This window comes from Zootoca vivipara, chromosome 1 (assembly GCF_963506605.1).
Source record: "Zootoca vivipara chromosome 1, rZooViv1.1, whole genome shotgun sequence".
Classification (NCBI taxonomy): Eukaryota; Metazoa; Chordata; class Lepidosauria; order Squamata; family Lacertidae; genus Zootoca; species Zootoca vivipara.
The window spans coordinates 13,645,318-13,668,269 of record NC_083276.1 but is presented as its reverse complement, the minus strand read 5'-3'; the positions used below and the strand labels follow the sequence as shown (position 1 = coordinate 13,668,269).

At 45.3% G+C, this 22,952-nt stretch overlaps 1 protein-coding gene across 2 annotated transcripts in view; it reads right to left on the bottom strand.

The window, feature by feature from the left end:
- The window catches only part of BAG5 (BAG cochaperone 5), a 90,341-nt gene that overhangs the window by 22,345 nt on the left and 45,044 nt on the right, over window positions 1–22,952 (bottom strand). The window contains exon 2 of one of the 2 annotated variants that reach the window (XR_009557148.1): window positions 68–7,381. The exons of the other annotated variant lie outside the window; for it this stretch is intronic. The gene's annotated coding sequence lies outside the window, so the exon portion shown is untranslated. Of the gene's footprint in view, window positions 1–67; window positions 7,382–22,952 lie in introns of those variants that run through there. 2 annotated transcript variants of the gene reach the window in all.

The following is a 22,952-nucleotide window of genomic DNA, read 5'->3' as shown; positions in this document are numbered from 1 at the left end:
TTGGCCAATCAGATGCATTCAGAAGGCCTACAGACCATCTCACCCTCTCATTAATCTGTCCCCCCCCCTCTACAATCTTGTTCCATATCCCTTTGCCTTCCGAGGCTCAACTGGCCAGGATGCAATTACCATAGCAACATAGGAAATAGTTTACACTGAGTCAGACCATTGGACCATTTGGCTGAGTACTGGCAACTGCTGACTTGACAGTACCAGTAATTTCTGAATTTCCACCTCCATCGTTCAGCCCAGACACTGAAGTCCAGGTCCGATGGCCTTCTGGCAGTTTCCTCACATCAAGAAGTAAAATTACAGGGAGGCAGGCAGAGGGCCTTCTCGGTAGTTGTGTCTGCCCTATGGAACGCCCTCCCGTTAGACGTCAAGGAACTGAACAACTATCTGACTTTTAGAAGACACCTGAAGGCCTACCTGAAATTCCAACCAACTCGCATTTAGAGGCATATTGTCTCTAACCGTAAGGAGGAATACAGGATTGCATCACCACTGTAACCCCTTGCATTCGATGTACATTCCATGGACAAAGAGGTGTTGTCACCACAGCCAGTGTTGTGTGGTTAGAGTGGTGGACTAGGACTTGGGAGACCAGGGTTCAAAAGCCCACTCGGCCATGAAACTCACTGCCATTTTACTTTGTTTTTATCTGTGCAGGAAGCTGCCCAGAGGGGCTGGGGAAACCCAGCCAGATGGGTGGGGTATTATTATTATTATTATTATTATTATTATTATTATTATTATTATTATTATATAGGCCTCACCAGTGTGGTGTAGTGGTTGTGAGCAGTAGACTCGTAATCTGGGGAACCAGGTTCGCATCTCCCCTCCTCCACATGCAGCTGCTGGGTGACCTTGGGCTAGTCACACTTCTTTGAGAAGAGAAGGCTAAGGGGTGATATGATAACCATGTTCAAATATATAAAAGGATGTCATATAGAGGAGGATGAAAGGTTGTTTTCTGCTGCTCCAGAGAAGCGGACACGGAGCAATGGATTCAAACTACAAGAAAGAAGATTCCACCTAAACATTAGGAAGAACTTCCTGACAGTAAGAGTGGAATTTGCTGCCAAGGAGTGTGGTGGAGTCTCCTTCTTTGGAGGTCTTTAAGCGGAGGCTTGACAGGCATATGTCAAGAATGCTTTGATGGTGTTTCCTGCTCGGCAGGGGGTTGGACTGGATGGCCCTTGTGGTCTCTTCCAACTCTATGATTCTATTCTATGAAGTCTCTCAGCCTCACTCACCTCACAGAGTGTTTGTTGTGGGGGAGGAAGGGAAAGGAGGATGTTAGCCGCTTTGAGACTTCTTTGGGTAGTGATAAAACGGGATATCAAATCCAAACTCCTCTTCTTCTTTTCTCACCATCTCTCAGCCTAGCCTACCTCATAAAGTTGTGGTGTGGATAAAATGGGGAGGGAGAATTGTTTACACCAACTTGAGCTCCTTGGAGGAAAGGTGGACTCTAAATGTAACAAGAACAATTGTGGTTTTGGTGGTAGCTCCATTGGTAGCAGTGTCGGGGGTGACTAGATGCAAATAGGGCAGGATGCTGTACCATTAATACTTGCACAGAAGAGGGGATTCAGCTTGCATGGCAATAATGTCCAGCTGAAATGTGTTCTTTTTATGTAGGGGAGTGTTGTAGTTTTTTAAAAAGTTGGACCCTACCTACCTACAGTCTGAAGTAGCACAGTCCAAAACTCCACCAGTTTGCCACCGAATTCTGCACAATGTGTAGACCGGCTCTTAGCAACAGAATCCACTGAGCAATTTTGAGGGGAAATAATGCCTCCTGTCAACCACGTTATCAGATGACAATAAATATTGCCAGAATCTTAAAGGCATCAACTGGAGAACACTATTAATGTCAGAGAGAAAAATGAAAGGTTTAAGACACATGGAAAAGCACGCCACAGAATACAGTCACCCATTAATTACTGCAGTCACTGAAACCATGATGGATTTAAGGAGCAAGGATGAAAAAAGAGAGACGCGCAGGTGAGATGCATCCACACAGCAGGCTCCTTAAAGATAGTCAATACTCTCTGTAGAAAAACAGGCCCCAGAAATCCTGTGTTGGTTGGTATATTTTGTACAGCAAATGATGCGATACAACAGAAAACCAGAGAGTGTAAAAATAATTTATTATTTGTGCCCTGCCCATCTGACTGGGTTGTCCCAGCCACTCTGGGCAGCTTCCAACAAATATAAAACTATAATGAGACATCAAACATTACAAACTTCCTGACACAGGGCTGCCTTCAGATGTCTTCTAAAAGTCAGATACAGTAGTTGTTTCGTTCCTTGACATCTAACAGGAGGGCATTCCACAGGGCGGGTGCCACTACTGAAAAGGCCCTCTGCCTGGCTCCCTGTAATTTCACTTCTCGGAATCAGGGAACCGCCAGAAGGTCCTCGGAGCAGGACTTCAGTGTCCGGGCTGAATGATGGACGTGGAAATGCAGGGATCACTGCTAATGTGAAGTCAGCAGTTGGCAGTACTCAGTCCAATGGTCTGACTCGGTATAAAGCAAATTTCCTATGTTCCTATGGTAAATGCGTCCTGGCTAGTTGAGCCTCAAAAGGCAAAGGGACATGGAACAAGACTGCAGAGGGTGGACGGATTCATGAGAGGGGAAGATGGTCCTGGGCTCAAGCCAATTCAAGATTTTTAGGTAATAACAAGTGCTTAGAACTGTGCCTGGAAATGAAGTGGAAACTAATGCAATTCAAAGCATCGGAAAGTTAAAGTGAGTAAGGCAGGAGGAGTAAGATTTTGGCCCTTAAAAGTAATGAGGAAAGAGGTCACATTGCAGAGCATGCAATGAAGGAGCTACAAGCAGGAAATATAGGTGGAACTTCAATAGCACTTGGAAAGGGTGGTGCAGGAAAAATACGCTGCAAACCAATTCTTTAAAAAGACAGGAGCACAACCGAAAAGATTGATATGTAGCCGTTTGGCAGCGATGTCATCCGGACTCTCTGCAATCTTCTTGGTTCTCTGGAAATACAAAAGACGTTACTTTCAGAGAAAGTGCCCTATGTGTGGAAGCTGCCTGGCAAAAATTCTGCTGCTTGAGACCTGGCAAGGACTGGATCCATAATCTTATGCTCTGCTCTAGCATTGAGCTTTAGCCACTTCCACAATCTAATGAGAGATTGTAGATTAAAAGGACTTCAAGTGCATGAGCAATTGTGCATCCTATAGGTTGCAAAAATCTATGCAGGTGTTGGCTTCATCTCTAGGTTGAACATTTGGTGCAGAGCATGTTTTTTCTTGGCCCTACTTTTTCCTGGGCAGCTGACTCGAGATGCTTTTACAGGAGCTGTCAGCTCATCTTCACTGGATAATGAAGAGGAGTTTATTCACATCATGATTCAGATCTCCCCTCCTGAGCAAGGCTGCTTGAGATTTCAATGCGGTACCTCCTGACATGAGTGGGAAGAGTTGATTCACAACCTGATTCATGCTGTTTTGATATAGAGGCAGAAGAATGAAACGCGTTTGTGTTTGTGGATAAAAGCCGAGGTCCATGAGGAATAACAAAGGGACTTACTACAGCATGTTAGCCGTGGCCAAAGCAAACACATATTTGCGAGGTTATCAAGTGTACTAAATTGCCTTTGAGTTTCTGAGTGCTTTATGCTAGTGGCTGATCATATGGAGCTGTGTTATAGGAAGTTAGATCCATATCTACCTCAGTGCAATCTACTCTGGCTGGATCTACACACAGGAAAAACCCGCTATAAATAAGTCATAAATTAAATCATTATAACAAAAGGGAGGGGGGAACCTCTGTAAAATCACATAGAAAAGTTTTGTGCTCTACACTACCAACTGGTGTTGCATCTTTATAACACATTTAAAACGCTGTTTTTTGACTAATGTAGCTGAGTCCCCTGTCTTGAAGCAACTATCTAGCTCCGCAACCCAGGAGATAGAGAGTTATTAGCTGGAGATGGCAGGAACTGAACCTTAGCCTTTCTACATGTGCTCTGTGGACCTTACCCAGCCTGGCTGATATAGACCAGAATGTAGAGGAAAGGCATTTGGGCTGGTGTAGGTTTTTCATTCATATTACAAAATGGCCAAAGTAAAATCCGCTTGAGTCCCTCGTCCTTGGAGAAGCATGAGAGATTGAGCAATGTGTGGGCAGCAGCCATTGTTCACTGGCTCAGGTGCTTATATCTGTTTTGGATCTGCATGCATAGAAGCACACCATGGTTTTCCTCCCCTTAAAATCATTTGCATACATGAATACACATTCATATCCTGTCCCACTCTGCAGGCCTCAGCAATTTTTATGGAACGAAGCATGTCCAAACTTCAGTTGGGGTTGGGGCCGGATTCAGCTAGCAAACCTAATCAGTAGAAGCCTTCCACAAGATGTGCGGTTTTTCAGACACGCTTTCTCCTAATATAAACATTTTCTGTGCACGTTACATAGCTGGAAAGCTGCATTGCAGAATTCAGAGAAGTGCAAATTTCAAAGGAAGGACGTGTTTCAGAAAGGGAGGTTCACCTTTAAATATCTGAATTGAAGTTCAAGGAACGCCTGGTGTTTGGGGCTCATGCACTGCTTCGAAAAGTGTTGGGTTAGGTAGGTTCGCCTTTAAATGCTAACTGAATTGAATTTCTCCCCCATCCCTAGTAAGCATCAGGGGGCCCTGCCAGAGGAACCCAACAGTGCCAGGCTCTGACATCAAGCTTGCTCAGCATAAGCTAAGCAACTGGGTGCAAAACAGGTCAGAATGATCGACTCCTACACTCGATAGGTCTTTCAAAGCATCTCACAGAAAAATGGGAATTTACAAATTCAATAAACAAACAGACAAAACAAAACAAAACAAAACAAAACTTACTAGGGCAGCAGTGGCTAACCTGTGGCATTCCAGATGTTGCAGGACCACAACTCCCATCATTCCTGACAATTGGCCATACAGGCTGGGTTGATCGGAATTGGAGTACATCTGGAGTACCACAAGTTATCCAGTCCTTCACTGATGGATGCACTAAAAAGCCTCTTCTCTTTCATCTATTGTCCCCAAACACTTTGGTTGGCTGGCTGGCTGGCTGGCTTTCAACAGTGGCAATCCAGCCCAAATTTGGCACATGGAAGTTACATTTACAGGTATTTCAATGGAAGAGAGTTAAACACGTCTTCAAAGCTGGCATTGTATCCATACATTTACCTGGGAATAAGTCCCATTCAGAGCAAGATCGCACTGTGGACAAGATTCGGCTGTTACTCTCTCGCTTGAGGAAACTGGACTTAAATGTACTTCACTCGGATCAGATGATTTTTACACCAGCAATTCAGCCGTTATTCCTTTCTGCTCCCAAGCTATGCCTATGCTCGCAGTAAATGCTGTTTCAGAAAAGGACAAAGTATGTCAGACATGCAGGAACAGACTGTCCCAAATTTAAAAATCTAATCCTCGCGGGAAAAGGCAGCCCATGTTATTGGTGGGTATTATAGACCTGCTTTTGTTTTCACTAGTTCCCTCCTCCAACCAGCAAAGAGACTTGCCTCTCCATCTTAATCCTAGAAAAAGGTGGCATTTTCCACTCTGCAAGCCAAATAAACGGCCCGCAGTATCATTGCCAGAGATCTACATGTGCATTTCCGCAGCGCAGGAGGAGTCAGAATTAAACATGCCATTTCCAAATCCAGCCAGCTTGTAGATGGGGCTCTCGGCTGCACCTCTGAAGGAACAACGGCTGCTCAGCAACCCCATCTGCTCAGAGACCTTTGGTCAAAGAGTGGTATTTAAGTTTTAATTAATTAAAAATAGGCTGACTAATGCAGCTCCCTCCCTGTGCAGGCTTAGCCGGGGAATGGATGGAGGGAAATACGTGAACATCTTCTTGTTGCCCTCAGCCGCCCCTGCCCTCCCCATTCAGATCTCAAGGGCTTTGCAGAAGGAATGTGCTGTAACCCTGTAGCCATCGTTAAGTCCCTGCCTGTGCTTGAGATGTTTCAAATAAATAAATGGGATGTCCAAGTCACTTGGGCTGCTCTTTTCATTTATATATTTATAGGGATGGTAGAATCAAATAGGACCCAGGTGGTGCTGTGGGTTAAACCACAGAGTCTAGGGCTTGCTGATCAGAAGGTCAGCGGTTCGAATCCCTGCAACGCGGTGAGCTCCTGTTGCTCGGTCCCAGCTCCTGCCCACCTAGCAGTTCGAAAGCACATCAAAGTGCAAGTAGATAAATAGGGTCCGCTCCGGCGGGAAGGTAAACGGCGTTTCCGTGCGCTGCTCTGGTTCGCCAGAAGCAGCTTTGTCATGCTGGCCACATGACCCGGAAGCTGTCTGCGGACAAATGCCGGCTCCCTCGGCCTACAGAGCAAGATGAGCGCCGCAACCCCAGAGTCGGACACGACTGGACCTGATGGTCAGGGGCCCCTTTACCTTTACCTTTTAGAATCAAATTAAGCATCACATGGGCCACTAATTCAGTCATGGGTTTTAGCCAATGAACTGAATAATCAGTTGATTAAACTTTGTTGTTGTTTAGTCGTTTAGTCGTGTCCGACTCTTCGTGACCCCATGGACCAGAGCATGCCAGGCACTCCTGTCTTCCACTGCCTCCCGCAGTTTGGTCAAACTCATGTTCATAGCTTCGAGAACACTGTCCAACCATCTCGTCCTCTGTCGTCCCCTTCTCCTAGTGCCCTCAATCTTTCCCAACATCAAGGTCTTTTCCAGGGAGTCTTCTTCTCATGAGGTGGCCAAAGTATTGGAGCCTCAGCTACAGGATCTGTCCTTCCAGTGAGCACTCAAGGCTGATTTCCTTCGGAATGGATAGGTTTGATCTTCTTGCAGTCCATGGGACTCTCAAGAGTCTCCTCCAGCACCACAATTCAAAAGCATCAATTCTTCGGCGATCAGCCTTCTTTATGGTCCAGCTCTCACTTCCATACATCACTACTGGGAAAACCATAGCTTTTACTATACGGACCTTTGTCGGCAAGGTGATGTCTCTGCTTTTTAAGATGCTGTCTAGGTTTGTCATTGCTTTTCTCCCAAGAAGCAGGCGTCTTTTAATTTCGTGACTGCTGTCACCATCTGCAGTGATCAAGGAACCCAAGAAAGTAAAATCTCTCACTGCCTCCATTTCTTCCCCTTCTATTTGCCAGGAGGTGATGGGACCAGTGGCCATGATCTTGGTTTTTTTTTATGTTGAGCTTCAGACCATATTTTGCGCTCTCCTCTTTCACCCTCATTAAACGGTTCTCTAATTCCTCCTCACTTTCTGCCTTCAAGGTTGTGTCATCTGCATATCTGAGGTTGTTGATATTTCTTCCGGCAATCTTAATTCCGGTTTGGGATTCATCTAGTCCAGCCTTTCGCATGATGGATTCTGCATATAAGTTAAATAAGCAGGGTTTAAACTTACAAATTGCTAAAAACAATAGTGCTGAAGCCTGTTGCCTTCATTTTTAGATAATGCATACATTGGCTGCATCAATCTTCTTCTCAGAAGTATTCTGTTAGAAATATCCCAATTCATATATGAGAAAATAAGACGGTGATTCCCACCTGCAGATTTCATCACTGCTAGTATTAAAAGTTATTGTTTTCCTTCCATTAGTGCTCAATGAATTATGGGCACCATTTTCCTTTATAAGCTTTTAAAACCAATCTGGTTAATCAATTATACATTGTCCCAGATATTAGGATGGTTGCTATTTTACAAAGCCCATAAAACCCACTGAGCACTATAATTAAGTGACTATGACAAAGATAAAAGGGATTCAAGCCCTGCCTGCAGGCATAGAACATAAACAAAAAAGATAGCGAAGGGAATGAAATGAATTCTCAGCTTAAGTCTGTCAATTGCTTTCCATGTTCATATGCAGTTTAGCCTACTACACCCTTTGAGCTCCTACTGCCTAAACAAAATAAAACCACTGTATTCAGAAATACGGCTTCTTCTAAGCAGAATAAAAACAAAATAGGCTGTTTTAGTCAAAGCGAGGTGGATTATTTGAGCAATAAATGAGTCCTCCTTCAATGTGGCCTATGACTTGCTTCCCCCAAAGAAGTTTATTTACAGTCACACAACTCTGCTTTTCTCGTGAATTGCCATCTACTGTTTCACTTCCCATATTTTCTTCCTTGTGGCAAAAAGTACCTAATATTAGTCAGCTATACTGTCATGTCCACTGCAATGAAACACGCTGGCTATGGTACATTCCATACGTTTAAAGCAGGGGTCAGCAAACTTTTTCAGCAGGGGGCCGGTCCACTGTCCCTCAAACCTTGTGGGGGGCTGGACTATATTTTGAAAAATTCCTACGCCCCACAAATAACCCAGAGATGCATTTTAAATAAAAGCACACATTCTACTCATGTAAAAACATGCTGATTCCTGGACTGTCCGCGGGCCAGATCTAGAAAGTGATTGGGCTGGATCCAGCCCCCAGGCCTTAGTTCGCCTTCCCATGGTTTAAAAGTATATTTCCTCGCCCTCAAAGAATCCTGGAACTGCAGTTAGCTAAGGGTGCTGAGAATTTTAGCTCTGGGAGGAATAAACTACAGTTCCCAGAATTATTGGTGGGGGGGGAGTGCTTTGAAATGTGCTTTCCTCCAACGAGGGGTGCCAACTTGAATAAATATTGGGGGGGGGCAGGTAAGTTCCGCCCCGCATAATCAATCACACAATACATAGCTGCCAAGTTATCCCTTTTTTACAGGGATTTTCCCTTATGCTGAATAGGCTTCCTCGCGAGAAAAGTGGAAACTTGGCAGCTATGACACAATATTGTGTGCAAAGCCCAACAAGAAAGCAGTAAGAAATGTAGTCTATCTGGCACAGGAGGTGTAATGAGATGACTGCAAGACTTCTGAAAGCTGTGTTCCAGCCAGTTGCTTTTTTAGACACTACCTCAGCGCTTCAGGCAATGCCCTTCATTTATCAGAACAGCATGTTTGCCAGGTGTAGAAGCTTTGTGTACTGTAAGCCCATGGTACTTAGTAAGGGCTTTGCGATTCATTGTTCTACCTTTTTGTGTAATATACTTCCTGTTATCCTCTCTCTCTCTCTCTCTCTCTCTCTCTCACACACACACACACACACTCCCCCAAGCTTTGGTACTGCTTGATCTGGGAGGATCAAGACAAAGAACCTGAGCAAAGTAAAACAAAGGTCCTTTCGGCAGCCTGATCCTGTAATTCAGCTTTAAGTGCCAAAGCGCAAACTTCCTTGCTATTTAAAAGCAACCGACAGACGCACAATTGCACAAAGGCTTTATCAAACACTTGTCTTATTGGGCTTCTTTGGGAGGAAGGGTGAGATACAAATTTAGCAAATAAGTGTAAATATATTTTCTTACACATCTATCTTTCCTTTCCTTGGATCGGGAAACCAAGGTGGCAGAAATGTGGTTCCCAGGGAGGTTGACCAGACCCAGGCAGGTTTAGCATCAGCAGGGGGGCGGCTTTTAGCATCTTTGAACCATACTCTGGGGACAGGAACCAAACAGGCTTACAAACAGAGATCCTTAGCTAGAGGGGAGGGTGATAGTGACTGGCAGCCATGGGTGTCATATTGGCAAACTCTGTATCCAGGATTCCTCCCCACCCCCCATCTGCTCATTGCTCTTGAGTTTCAAGTACTCTTTCCCCCCCAAGGACAGATTTTTGTGTACTCCACGCTGCAGCCCTCTTTCAAGGAGTAGAAAGCAATATTATGTGATGCAGCGAAGATGCCCCATTATAGGATAAGCTGTCATTTATTTTAATTTATTTTCCAGCTTTTATTCTGCATTCTTGGCTCGAGCCAGTGCGCAAGGCAGCTTATCCCAATAATAAAACAATTTAAATCAATTTAAAACACAGCCAACCAATATAAAACAAGATAATAAAACACTAATGCCACAACAACAGGGATGACAGCAGCATATTGGATTCATCAGCTGTATCTGTTCATTATCCCAAGGGCAATCTTAGTGTGTGTGTGTTTTTCTTTTCTTTCCTGCAAGGCCAAAACAGAACAAGCCTTGCTTTTGGGTAGGGAGGAAAGAAGGCAGCATGATTTTCTATTATGTCTCGTATTCATCGCTTGCAGCAGCACCTCTGTTCCACTAAAAATTCTCTTCCTCCAAAAACTGCATTAAAGTCATACCTCGGTTTAAGTATACCTCGGTTTGAGTATTTTCAGTTTAAGTACTCCGCGGACCCGTCTGAAACGGATTAATCCACTTTCCATTACTTTCAATGGGAAAGTTCGCTTCAGGTTAAGTACAGACTTCAGGAACCAATTGTGTTTGTAAACCGAGGTACCACTGTATTTGTTTCACTCTCTGCTATGGCAAGAGTACGTCACTTACATAACTTACATAATGTAATTACTTATGAGAATTACATAAATGATCTAATTACATTGTTATTCCACTCACAGGAAACACAATTCGGGGTGTGCGCACGCGCGTAATCAATTCCATATTGTTTGCACACTCGAAGCAACAACCACGAACAACAACCACAATTACCAATTATAATTGCTGGGCTGATTTCTGTTCTGGAAATGTGGCAAATCAACGAACACCAGCAATTTCTGCTCCTGTTTTTGTTTTGGTCAGAACTCTGTGACATCCCTAATGTTGCGTATTAGATCCCACTCCTCCTCAGGGCCGTCTTAAGCATATGCGGCGCTGGGGTGCAAAGATCTGCTCGGTGCTCCCCCCCCCCCCGGTTGCCCAAAGTTGTTGACCTTTTTCTAGGGAGCTGACATCACGCTTATCTCTGCTCAGGAAAAGAATACAGGAAACATAAGGTGCCCAGCACAACAAATCAGGCCGAGGCGTCGGCGTCAGCAACTGAGTGAAGCTGGGCACCTCGTGGTGCAAGCAGGTCTCTCCACGGCCCTACGCCAATCCCAGGCATGCCGAAGGGTTGGAGCTGGCCGGCCGCCCCAGCACCTCACTGGCTCGCTTGCCCCCAAACTTCCCACAGCAGAAGAGCCCGCCGCAGCTCTCCAACCGACGGGCAGGCTCTTCCCCGGACTCCAACTCTCAGGCCCCGGACTCTTGGCATGGCACCCATGAGAGTCCAGCACCCTGGTGCCTATGGTGAAGATGGCCCTGCTCCTCCTGAATATGGACATCACATATCATAAACACACATGCACACAAACACCAACTCCTCCTGCTGCTGCCGCCACCAGCCAGGGGCTCCTTTCCCGTTCCTTCCCCTCCACAGAAGGAGGAGGAGGAAGAGGAGGAGCTGGCCACTGAAGCCGCATCTTGCTTGGCACCGTAATTGGCCTCCTCTACCCCTTTTGACCTGTTGCTCGGTCCCAGCTCCTGCCCACCTAGCAGTTCGAAAGCACATCAAAGTGCAAGTAGATAAATAGGGACCGCTCCGGCGGGAAGGTAAACGGCGTTTCCGTGCGCTGCTCTGGTTCGCCAGAAGCAGCTTTGTCATGCTGGCCACATGACCCGGAAGCTGTCTGTGGACAAACGCCGGCTCCCTCGGCCTATAGAGCGAGATGAGTGCCACAATCCCAGAGTCGGACACGACTGGACCTGACGGTCAGGGGGGCCTTTACCTTTACCTTTTACCCCTTTTGAACATTGGGGGTCCCTGGCCCCATCCCCCAAAATGTCTCGACCCCCTGGAGATGGAGCCCCTGGTCAGTGCTGTACAAATGATTTTGGCTTCACCACACATGTAAGAACATAATAGCCCTTCTGAATCAGGCCAATGGCTCTTCTGATGTTCTTACAAAACCCTTTGTGGAAGTCCTGGCTGGGCATGGAGGTTAAATGCTTCCACCCTTCCAAACCAGAGGATTCTTAGAGCTGCCTGATATAAATCTAGTTTCCTGGTTGCAGAGGGTTTGTGTGCAGAATGAAGCTTTCCCCCCCCCCCTTGTTCTTCTTCTTCTGCTGCTGTACTGGAGAGTTGTGCCAGGTTGACCCCGTTCAACTTCTCCAGCGTTGTACGTGTTGGAGCAGCTGTGTGTGAAACAGAAAATCAATTTTCATTTCAAGCCCAATTCCAGTCTCTGCCTGGCTTTGAAATGTCCTAATCAAAAGGAAACTTTTATTTCAGAGGCTTCTTTGTTTCAGTTGCTCTTCTGCTGTGTTGTGGGGAAACAAAGGGTTGAAGAATGAAAAGCGAATGGAAGCAGGTTTTGGAAAATAAACTCTGACTAGATCTGTGAGTTTGGCTCAGGCGGCCTCAGTGGCGTGGCGGCGTGCCTTCCATCAGCTTTGGCTGGTGGCCCAGCTATGCCCCTATCTGGACAGGGACAGCCTAACTACTTTTGCCTATGCTCTGGTAACCTCTAGGTTAAAAAGGTAAAGGTAAAGGGACCCCTGACCATTAGGTCCAGTCGTGACCGACTCTGGGGTTGTGCGCTCATCTCGCATTATTGGCCGAGGGAGCCGGCGTATAGCTTCCAGGTCATGTGGCCAGCATGACAAAGCCGCTTCTGGTGAACCAGAGCAGCGCACGGAAACGCTGTTTACCTTCCCGCTGTAGCGGTTCCTATTTATCTACTTGCATTTTTGACGTGCTTTCGAACTGCTAGGTTGGCAGGAGCTGGGACCGAGCAACGGGAGCTCACCCCGTCTCAGGGATTCGAACCGCCGACCTTCTGATCAGCAAGCCCTAGGCTCAGTGGTTTAACCACAGCGCCACCTGGGTCCAACCTCTAGGTTAGATTACTGCAATGTGCTATACATGGGGCTGCCTCTGAGGTCAGTTCAGAAACTTCAGCTGGTGCAGAATTTGGCAGCCAGGTTGCTCACCGGTACAAGATAGTTTGAGTAATTATAGTAGTAGTAATCGTTTGAGTATATTACACCGATTCTGGCCTGACTGCACTGGCTGCCAATTAGTTTCCAGGCCCAGTTCAAAGTGCTGGTTTTGACCTATGAAGCCTTAAATGGACCAGGACCACAATGCCTCAAGGACCACCTCTCTCCATATGAACCGACCCAGGCCCTGCGACCATCTTTGGAGGCCCTTCTTCCATGAGAGGTCTGGTGGATGACAACATGAGAACAGGCCTTTCCTGCAGTGGCTCCCCATTTCTGGAATGTTCTCCCCAGGGAGGCTCGCCTGGCGCCTTCATTATACATCTTTCGAAGCCTGGTGAAAACGTTCCTCTATAACCAGGGCTTTGACCGATTAAGCAATCTATGGCCTTTTAAATGCCTTTATCCTGCAAGCTCCAAAGATTTCAGAGCAGGGCTGTGTGTGTGGCTGCCCCAGTTCTGGGGAATAGCATTCCTGCCGAGATACATAGAATGATAGAATCGTAGAGTTGGAAGAGACCACAAGGGCCATCCAGTCCAACCCCCTGCCAAGCAGGAAACACCATCAAAGCATTCTTGACATATGCCTGTCAAGCCTCTGCTTAAAGACCTCCAAAGAAGGAGACTCCACCACACTCCTTGGTAGCAAATTCCACTGCCGAACAGCTCTTACTGTCAGGAAGTTCTTCCTAATGTTTAGGTGGAATCTTCTTTCTTGAAGATACAACAGGCTCCCATTATCTGCACTTTCTGGAAGCAGTTGAAGACATTTTTGTTCTGATAGGCTTTTTGAGTTCTATATCAAGAGTGTCTACTTGTTAGGGTTATAGTCTTATTTTAAATGTACATGTTGCATTTGCATCTCTAACCGATTTTAATTATCTTATGTGTAAATGCATTTGATATTGTGTTAATAATAATAATAATAATAATAATAATAATAATAATAACTTATTATTCATACCCCGCCCATCTGGCTGGGTTTCCCCAGCCACTCTGGGTGGCTTCCAACAGAAAAATGAAATAAAATAACCTAATAATAATAATAATAATAAATACACCGTGTAAGTTGTCGGACCAAAGTCTCTGCTTGGAATGAAAGCCTCTCACCAGTCATATTTTTTATCAGCAATTATTATCCAGTAGGGAGGAAAGTTACACACAGTTTCCCTTCAGAATAGCTAGCAATGTTCTTTCAAGTCCCTCTGGCAATTGTCCCATTTCAAGAAAGATGACCTAGCTGTGAGGAATAATTTTTCCTGCAGTATCTTTTTCTGAGTGTGATCTTCATGTTTCCATTTTTGGTGTTTCATTCTCCTTCCCTGCTATCTTTATATCTGGTCTGAAAAGTCATCCTGGTTAATAATTTTGGGTTCAGCCCTGCAACATTTTACTTTGCTTCCTGTGCAAGTAAATTGTTTCAGAGTGATTTGTCTGAGATTTCCCTTTGGATTTTCAAGGAGTTTATGAGAACGCCACGGTTGATATATGCCAGCAGACATGTAAGAGGTGGAACTATAAAAAGCTTGACAGTCTAACAAATGATCCGGCCCAGTTTATGGACTCTGATTCCCATAATCCCTGATCATTGACCATGCTGAGGCTGATGGGAGCTGGAGGACAATGAGATTTTGGAGACCACAAGTCCCCCCATTCTGGTTATATAATAATAATAATTTATTATTTATACCCTGCCCATCTGGCTGGGTTTCCCCAGCCACTCTGGGCGGCTTCCAACCGAATATTAAAAACAGTACAGCATCAAACATTAAAAACTTCCCTAAACAGGGCAACCTTCAGTTGTCTTCTAAAAGTAAAATAGTTGCTTATTGCCTTGACATCTGCTGGGAGGGTGTTCCACAGGGCGGGTGCCACTACCGAGAAGGCCCTCTGTCTGGTTCCCTGTAACCTCACTTCTCGCAATGAGGGAACCGCCAGAAGGCCCTCGGTGGCTGAAAGGGTTTAACCAGGCAGTGTAAACAGGAACAAGAATCCGGGCTATAAAAAGAAAAAGATACAACTCAGATTTATTTGACTACTAAAAGTACTCACAAAGGCCCAGTACAATATATTTCTCGACAAGATGCCTGAGATGAGCTCAGAAAGCTGCAGCCAAAAACACAGGATAATTATCGATTTCTTACTGCATACACTTAATATCTCTGGTAAAAGGGGATGGCCAGCCTCGCTCACCTCAATCTTCAGGTAAAAGCGAGACCTCAACTTTTCCCCTGTCAGCCTCAGTGGCTGAAGCCTGGAGACTCAGAGGAGCTTTACTGATGGAAGAGACAAACCGTATTGGAATTGACCAAGCAGGGAGTCCTTGTTGAAAGTTTAGGTGACACCTTGTCTTAAATCAACAAAGCTGGAGTAAACAGCATTAGATTACTATCACTTAGATGTAGAGATGGGGAAGAAATTCAATTCCGTTCACCATTAAAGGCATATCTATCTCATCATTCACACTTTCAATGCCTGAATTGAAACATAACCACGCTTTAAAATTCACACTTTTGCAATGCAGTTCTCCAGCCAAATAATTTGGACGCAAATGCCTATACTAGGGTAAATCGTCCATAAAAATGCCTGTATTATTGAAAGCTATATAGGAAAATGTATTATATTAGGGGAAATCGCATTGCAGAAATGTGCGTATTAAGCAAAATTGCATACAAATGTCTATGGAAGGAGAAATGCACTAAAATTCTGAAGGATTTTCAGGTGGATTTTTTTAAAATTGCAAATTGGTGGGAAAATGTAGAGAGCTGAATTGAAAATTGAAAAACGAGAAACCGAGAGAAAGCAAAATCCACCCCTCTATTAGCTGTTTCTTTTGTGCTATTTTCAGCAAAGCCAGTAACAGAGATGCAAGCCACTCCCTAGGCCAGGCAGGGCAACCTTTTCTCAATCCATGGGCTGGATCCAGCAATGGCTTCCCCTCTGTAGTGAAAGATACAAACCGTCCCCCAAATGCACACCTTCAAAGGGCTCGCTGTCAGTGCTGATGACCTGATTGGCACTGAAAGCACACCTTGAAATGGACTCGCTGTCATCCCTGATCAGCTGATTGGTGTTGTCTGTGAGCCCCACTCACCAAGCAAATATTAAAGGGTAAAGGGACCCCTGACTGTCAGGTCCAGTCATGTCAGACTCTGGGGTTGTGGCGCTCATCTCACTCTATAGGCCGAGGGAGCCGGCGTTTGTCCGCAGACAGCTTCCAGGTCATGTGGCCAGCATGACTAAGCCGCTTCTGGCGAACCAGAGCAGCGCACGGAAGCGCCGTTTACCTTCCCACTGGAGTGGTACCTATTTATCTACTTCCACTTTGATGTGCTTTCGAACTGCTAGGTTGGCAGGAGCAGGGACCGAACAATGGGAGCTCACCCCATTACGGGGATTCGAACCGCCGACCTTCCGATCGGCAAGCCCTAGGCTCTGTGGTTTAACCCACAGCGCCACCTGCGTATTGGGAGTGCTCTTTAGGCTCCCATTCGTCTTCTACAGCCAACACCTGATGGCACATGTGATGTCAGATGTTAGACAGGTGGGTGTGGTTTAGGGAAAAGAGCCTTGTGGGTCAATGTAGGACCCCAGCCAGGCCTACTTAGACCCACAGCCTGGAGGTTCCCCGCTGCTCCCTGTGCTATCCTGAAATCATCAAAAGAATGTAGTGATGCCAGCAAGCCAATTCAGGCCCTAGAGGAAGTTCAGCAGAACATGCTAAGAATTCCAGTCAATGAGTTCTCAAAACTTCAGCAACACATCCTTTGGCTACAGCTATATTTAGATCTTAAGCAACATCTCAAGCCACTTCTACCCCCATAGTAGTAGTGTCTTGTTTCACTTCCTCGACTGTGTTCTTCAGGACCTCTCTTCATGCTCATGGTGCCCTGCTAATGTCACCAACAGCTAAGCAGGTGTTTGGACTACAACTCCCATCAGCCAGTATGGTCAATCATCAAGAGATTATGGGAGTTGTAGCCCAACAACCTCTAGAGCAGGGGTGGCCAACTTCCAAGAGACAGCGATCTACTCACAGAGTTAAAAACTGGCAGTGATCTACACCCCCCCTTTTCGGGTTCAGGTCAAAGTTGTTGAACTTTTTTTTAAGAAGGAAAGCCCTGTTTTGGGGGGTTCACATAAAAGTTGTTGAGCTTCTTTAGGGAAGAAAGCGACGTTGAGCTTTTTGTTTTAGGAAGGAAAGCCCTGTTTTTTGTGGTGCAGGTCATTTTAGGGGTGCAGGGCAAAGATGTTGAGCTTTTTTAAGGGCAGCCAAAGATTTTTAGCTTCTTTGGGGGAGCCACTGATCTACCGGTGATCTACCACAGATGTCCAGTGATCTACCGGTAGATCACGATCTACCTGTTGGACATGCCTGCTCTAGAGGGTGCTATATTGGCTAGCTCTAGTTCAGTGTTTCTCACCCTTGGGTAACCAGCTGTTGCTGGACTACAACTCCCATCATCCCTGACCATTGGTCCTACTAGCTAGGGATGATGGGAGTTGTAGTCGAACAACAGCCAGAGACCCAAGTTTGAGGTACGCTGCCCTAGGTTACGCTAGTTATATTCCCCACACGTCACGTCAGTAGATGTTCATCCCCTTGGAAGCCCTGATTCACCGACAAAGGCTTTATGCCCTGCTGTCAGCACAAAGAGAATACTCCCGTCACAGCTAGACCCTTGTCAACCAACTCCCCAGCTTCTGTGGCAGCCTAGGCCTTCACCTTATAAAAGTTTACTGGTTAGGCTTGCTTATTGGTCTGAGCAAATAGGAGAACTGCTTCAGCTGACGACGGTGCTTTTTCTTTTTTACTTCGGCCCAGTATTGTCATCTTACTAGCCACTTAGTTGTCTGCATTGTTGAAGAGGAAGGTCCACATCTCTCAGTGATAAGAGCATCTGCTTTGCTGTAGAACGTCTCATGTTCAATTCATCTCAAGTTAGGTCTGGGAGATAAAACCCAGTCTGAAATCCTGGAAAGCTGCTGCCACTCAGTGTCGACAACACTGAGCCAGAATGGTCATTGGCCTAATTCGGTATACAGTAATGAAAGGAAGTTTGATCCCACGCCGCCACCCCATCCATGTATACTGGTGTGATAAAAATTGGGCGAGATAGACAACTTATAAAGTGGCAAGACTTTCCCAATTCAAATACAGTGGTACCTTGGTTTAAGTACACAATTGGTTCTGGAAGTCTGTACTTAACCTGAAGCGTACTTAACCTGAAGCGAATTTTCCCATTTAAAGTAATGGAAAGTGGATTAATCCGTTCCAGACAGGTCCGCAGAGTACTTAAACTGAAAGTACTCAAACCGAAGCTTACTTAAACCAAGGTATGACTGTATATGGTGTTTGGTAAGTGTTGTTTGGTGTTAGAGCTGTCTGGTAAGAGCTGTTCAACAGAGGAAGCCATGATAATGGTGTGAAAACAATCTGTTTCTAGTGTCCTGTAGCAAAACCAATTGTGTTACCTGGGTGTCTCTGCTGCATATCGAAAGTTAACATAACTTGGGGGGGGGGGGATTGACAGGTATACTTGGTAAAGTTAAGCAGAATTTCATTATCAGACACATGCCCACATGCCTTCTTAAACCATCCTTGATCTAAAATTACAGCTTTTTTTTTTAAGAAGAGGAACAGCACTGCTGATGACGAACAAGCATTGTTACTGAGCATTGTTGTTTTTAAAGCAGTGAAAAAAAGGAGTGTGAACTGAACTTCCTTGGTTTCTGTGCTTGGCTTTGTGGTTTATACACATTTCCTGCCATCAAAATGTCTGAAAGACTATTAATCCACTTACCATATAGCACTGCCCCCTGCTGTGAGCAAAAGTGCTTCACACTCTTGGATCACAAAAGGTTTTTCATCTCACCATCAAGTCAGGGAGCATTAATGTGAAGGCATATGTGACTCATGAAACATTATTAGCTGGGGCGGGTTTTTAAATGCTTCCCACTTCTAAAGGCTCAAATGTAGCTAAAGTCACTTTAAGTAAGGGGAAGAAATAAAGTACAGTCTTACCTCAGATGGAACGGAATCCATTCCAGAAGTCCGTTTGACTTCCAAAACATTCGGAAACTGAAGCGCAGCTTCTGATTGGCTGCAGGAAGGTCCTGCAGCCAATCGGAAGTGGCAGAAGCCCCATTGGACGTTTGGCTTCCAAAAGAACGTTCGAAAACCGGAACACTCACTTCTGGTTTTCGATTGTCCGGGAACTGGAACGTTTGAGTCCCAAGGCATTCAGGAGCCAAGGTACGACTGTAAATAGTAATCACATTAGTAAAGGTAAAGGAACCCCTGGAAGGTTAAGTTCAGTCAAAGGCGACTATGGGGTGCAGCGCTCATCTCACTTTCAGGTCGAGGGAGCTGGCGTTTGTCCACAGACAGCTTTCTAGGTCATGTGGCCAGCATGACTAAACTGCTTCTGGTGCAACGGGACACTGTGACGGAAACCAGAGTGCATGGAAAACGCTGTTTACCTTCCCGTCGCAGCGGTACATATTTATCTACTTGCACTGGCATGCTTTCGAACTGCTAGGTTGGCAGGAGCTGGGACAGAGCAACAGGAGCTCACCCCATCAAGGGGGTTTGAACCGCTGACCTTCTGATCAGCAAGCTCAAGAGGCTCAGTGGTTCACATTCCTAAGTCTAGGAAAGTGATGCTAATGCCCAATACCAAGATGAAGGTCTACCAGGTTTCCTGAGCACACGGCTTTATGATAGTGGGCAGCTTATACCCACCGGGAGCAACTTCTCAGCACCTTCCACATGTGCTGCGTCAGGAAAATTTGGGGCATCACACCAAGTTTGTGTCAGCCACATCTATGTTGGCTTGGTCACATCCCCAGAATACTCTACGGGGAGCTGGCTTCAGGCACCAGGCTGTTGGCAGACCAACTGCATTACAGAAATGTTTGTAAATGTAACATGAAGGCTTGCAGTATCAACCCTGCCGTGTGGGAATCCCTTGCAGATGACCACAGTGCCTGGAGACAGACAGTCAAGTTGTATATCCATAACAGTGACCAGAAGAGGAATGAGCACTGGGAGGAGCCCAGAGAGAAGAAACACCCTGTTGCATTTGCAGCAGCCCAGCTGGACGCCTTCATCTTCCCCAGCTGCAACAAAACATGTCTCTTCCCTTTCAGTCTCTACAGCCACAGCAGGTGCTGCAACCTTCCAACAGTTCAACTGCACCCCCAAAGGTGAACTCCTCCATTGTCTCTCAAGATAGATGGATGCCAACCAACCCTAGCACTTAGCAATAAGTAATAGCAACCGGTTACATTCCTAAATCTATTGATCACTTCGGGAAATAAATATGGGAGTAAGCCCCTGTAGATGCAATTCCTTGTAAATTCAGTAGGAATTGTTTCCAAGTAAGCATGCATTGGATTGGGCTACACAGGTTTCTCTATTTGGGTGTGTGTGTTTTAATGAGAAAGTTTTCATTAAGAAAAAAAATATCCCAGTGCTAAACTGACTCATTCTTCTTCTCTGTTTTGCTGCAGGGTGAATTATAATCCTGCACAGCAGATGGAAGACTGGCTGAATTTGCCATCACAGTAGAACCCTCAAGGGAGCTTCTTCAGTCCCTGTTTGGGTTGAAAACAGGACAATCTTTTTGCAATCATGAAATGAGCCCGTATAAACTATTTACAGAATGTGGAGCCATCAATAATGCACTTGGCTCTTCTGCAGCCAAAAGGTCTGCATTTCTGTGTAAACAGAAGACACTGTGAAAGAAAGGAAGTTTATGAGATCCTGTGCATTACCTCTTAAATCCGACTCGAATGAAAACATCGGGTAAACAGAGTAAGTGCTTTAGCAAACATATTTTCAGTGTGGATTTCCATCAGAAATTATCCAGCTGCATGTCAAATAGATGTATTCTTCATTGGCTCGGATTCCCATCAAGGAAGTGAGAATTTCAGAGTGACAGAGATTATGGGAAGTCTTGAACCTGGGACTTGAGAGCAGCAGAAGACCATGGGTTGCCATCGCCATCTGGCCACTGGGGACACTGGAATGCTCAACTGCACAACAAAGATTTTTATTAGGGACCCTTCCAGATGTCTTTTTGTGTGTGTTTATTTGTGCTCATGATGACCTCAGGGCAGTTTTGAGAAGAGCTTGCTGGATCAGGCCAATGACCCCTTTAGTCCATCATCCTGTCCTCACCATGGCTAAACAGGTGCCTGTGGGGAACCCGCAAACAAGACCCAAATCCAAGAGCCTTCTCTCCTCCCGCAGTTTCCAGTCACTATTTGCTGCCTCTGACCTTGACAAACGTGTTTTTCAACACTCTTTTCAGTTCATTATAAATCTTTTCCCAGAAATCCTTCACTAATGGGCACATCCACCACAGATGATAGAATGTTCCTTCTGCCTCTTTACATTTCCAACATTTATTGTCCTGGTTATGGTAAATCTTAGCAAGTTTTACTGGGGTCAAATACCATCTATACATCATTTTCATCATATTTTCTCTAAGAACCGTACATGCAGTAAATTTCATGTTCTTTTTCCATAACCTTTCCCAATCTTCTATCATAATATTATGTCCCACATCTTTTGCCCAATCTATCATAACCTTTTTTGTCTGTTCATCTTTCGTATGCCACTGCAACAATAAATTATACATTCTGGAAAGATTCTTTGTCTTTGGATCTTGCAATTCTGTCTCCAACTTCGATTTTTCCAATGAAAAACCATTTTTCTTATCTATTTTATACAATTCATTTATCTGGTGGTATTGGAGCCAATCATCCAGATTACTTCTTAATTGCTCATATGTCTTTAACTTAAGTTGGTCTCCTTCCTCCACCAGAATATCTCTATACTTGGGCCATCTGGCCTCCATATTCAATTTTTTCCGAGCCTTAGCTTCCAAAGGTGAGATCCATAGGGGTGTCCTCCTCTCTAATAACTCTTTATATTTATCCCAGACCTTTATCAATGATTTCCTAATTACATGATTTTTAAATCCTTTATGACTTTTAACCTTGTCATACCATAAATATGCATGCCATCCATATACATTATTGTAACCTTCCAGATCTAACACATCTGTATTATCCAATAAACACCATTCTTTCAACCAGCAAAAGATAGCGGCTTCATAATATATCCTAAGATCTGGTAGGGAAAAACCTCCTCTTTCCTTACTATCTGTCAACTGCCTCTGACCTTGAAGGCAGAGCTTAGCCACCATGCCAAGTAGCCATTGACAGCCTTTTTCCTTCATGAATTTATCTGATCCTCTTTTAAAGTCCTCCAAATGGTTGACTGTCACTGCCTCCTGGGGGAGCAAGTTGTGCTGTGCGAAGAAGCACTTTCTTTTATTTGTCCTGAATTTCCCAACACTCTGCTTTCAACAGGTTTTAGTTCAGCTCAGTTCTTCTCAGTCCTCAATTCGACAGCCAACCAAGCCGTCAGCTCCAGCCCGCCGCTCAACAAAGCAAGCACCTTGCTGCCTTCTTCACAAACAAGTACAAGGACGGCCGAATCATAAAGCGGGTTGTATGTTGGGATAACAGCAGAAGGGAATGGACTTGCTTGGGAATGCCTAGTGGTGCTCTGTAAAGCAGAGGCCCGTCCGTCTCCCCAATGGGAAGGGTGGGATTGTTTACTTGCTATTGTTCAAGCTGCGGAGGGTATAATTAAGATGGGCCACAGGACTGCCTGCTTTGGCTGAGTCAGTAACAGCCTAAATAACTCCCTTGCTTTGTTCCCCCTCGGCCCTTATTCAACTCATTCTGTGGGTTGACATACAGGGCCAGGAGCACATAATGGGTGAATAGCCCCGTTGCTAAGGATACCTCGGAGCAGTTTAACAGATTGCAGCTCATTAAACATTCTTCCAGAGGGACGAGAGCAGCTGGGGGGGGGGTGACTTAGTTAGATGCCTCCTCTCTGCTTTTGTAGCCTTCAACTGACACCTGTCTGATCCCATCAATCCTTTTGTGAGGCAAGGATCGTTCTCAGCACTGTAGGCGCGCTAGATGTGAAGGCCGTCTGGTCCGATCCCCTCCCTCTTTCCCCATCCCCATCATTATTTTTGGGAGATCAAACAACCATTTTGGAAGATGCTTTGGAGGACTAATGTATAAAATGTGCCTGGGTCACAAAACAAAGAAAATATCCTGGTTAATAATCCA